The following is a 2111-nucleotide window of genomic DNA, read 5'->3' on the forward strand; positions in this document are numbered from 1 at the left end:
AGAGCTAGGCATTGGAAAATTCAGGGCTATAACGTGTAGATGAAGCACTAATAGGAGGCTTTAAAATTTTCAATCTAGTGTCCTTCGTTTGGGAGAAAAATGCAAAGGTACAATACAGCTTTTCCTTGCCAATATCTTTCTTTTGCAAAGAGCTAGGCATTGGAAAATTCAGGGCTATAACGTGTAAATGAAGCACTAACAGGAGGCTTTAAAATTTTCATTCTAGTGTCTTTCGTTTGGGAGAAAAATGCAAAAGTACAATGCTGCTTTTCCTTGCCGATATCTCTCTTTTGCAAAGAGATAAGCATTGGAAAATTCAGAGCTATAACGTGTAGATGAAGCACTAACAGGAGGCTTTAAAATTTTCATTCTAGTGTCTTTCGTTTGGGAGAAAAATGCAAAGGTACAATACAGCTTTTCCTTGCCGATATCTCTCTTTTGCAAAGAGCTAGGCATTGGAAAATTCAGGGCTATAACGTGTAGATGAAGCACTAACAGGAGGCTTTAAAATTTTCATTCTAGTGTCTTTCGTTTGGGAGAAAAATGCAAAGGTACAATACAGTTTTTCCTTGCCGATATCTCTCTTTTGCAAAGAGATAGGCATTGGAAAATTCAGGGCTATAACGTGTAGATGAAGCACTAACAGGAGGCTTTAAAATTTTCATTCTAGTGTCTTTCGTTTGGGAGAAAACTGCAAAGGTACAATACAGCTTTTCCTTGCCGATATCTCTCTTTTGCAAAGAGATAGGCATTGGAAAATTCAGGGCTATAACGTGTAGATGAAGCACTAATAGGAGGCTTTAAAATTTTCATTCTAGTGTCCTTCGTTTGGGAGAAAAATGCAAAGGTACAATACAGCTTTTCCTTGCCGATATCTCTCTTTTGCAAAGAGATAGGCATTGGAAAATTCAGGGCTATAACGTGTAGATGAAGCACTAACAGGAGGCTTTAAAATTTTCATTCTAGTGTATTTCGTTTGGGAGAAAAATGCAAAGGTACAATACCGCTTTTCCTTGCCGATATCTCTCTTTTGCAAAGAGCTAGGCATTGGAAAATTCAGGGCTATAACGTGTAGATGAAGCACTAATAGGAGGCTTTAAAATTTTCAATCTAGTGTCCTTCGTTTGGGAGAAAAATGCAAAGGTACAATACAGCTTTTCCTTGCCAATATCTTTCTTTTGCAAAGAGCTAGGCATTGGAAAATTCAGGGCTATAACGTGTAAATGAAGCACTAAAAGGAGGCTTTAAAATTTTCATTCTAGTGTCTTTCGTTTGGGAGAAAAATGCAAAAGTACAATGCTGCTTTTCCTTGCCGATATCTCTCTTTTGCAAAGAGATAAGCATTGGAAAATTCAGGGCTATAACGTGTAGATGAAGCACTAACAGGAGGCTTTAAAATTTTCATTCTAGTGTCTTTCGTTTGGGAGAAAAATGCAAAGGTACAATACAGCTTTTCCTTGCCAATATCTCCCTTTTGCAAAGAGCTAGGCATTGGAAAATGCAGGGCTATAACGTGTAGATGAAGCACTAACAGGAGGCTTTACAATTTTCATTCTAGTGTCTTTCGTTTGGGAGAAAAATGCAAAGGTACAATGCTGCTTTTCCTTGCCGATATCTCTCTTTTGCAAAGAGATAGGCATTGGAAAATGCAGGGCTATAACGTGTAGATGAAGCACTAACAGGAGGCTTTAAAATTTTCATTCTAGTGTCTTTCGTTTGGGAGAAAAATGCAAAGGTACAATACAGCATTTCCTTGCCGATATCTCTCTTTTGCAAAGAGATAGGCATTGGAAAATTCAGGGCTATAACGTGTAGATGAAGCACTAACAGGAGGCTTTAAAATTTTCATTCTAGTGTCCTTCGTTTGGGAGAAAACTGCAAAGGTACAATACAGCTTTTCCTTGCCGATATCTCTCTTTTGCAAAGAGATAGGCATTGGAAAATTCAGGGCTATAACGTGTAGATGAAGCACTAATAGGAGGCTTTAAAATTTTCATTCTAGTGTCCTTCGTTTGGGAGAAAAATGCAAAGGTACAATACAGCTTTTCCTTGCCGATATCTCTCTTTTGCAAAGAGATAGGCATTGGAAAATTCAGGGCTATAACGTGTAG

This window comes from Pseudophryne corroboree, unplaced genomic scaffold (assembly GCF_028390025.1).
Source record: "Pseudophryne corroboree isolate aPseCor3 unplaced genomic scaffold, aPseCor3.hap2 scaffold_449, whole genome shotgun sequence".
NCBI classification, from domain to species: Eukaryota; Metazoa; Chordata; class Amphibia; order Anura; family Myobatrachidae; genus Pseudophryne; species Pseudophryne corroboree.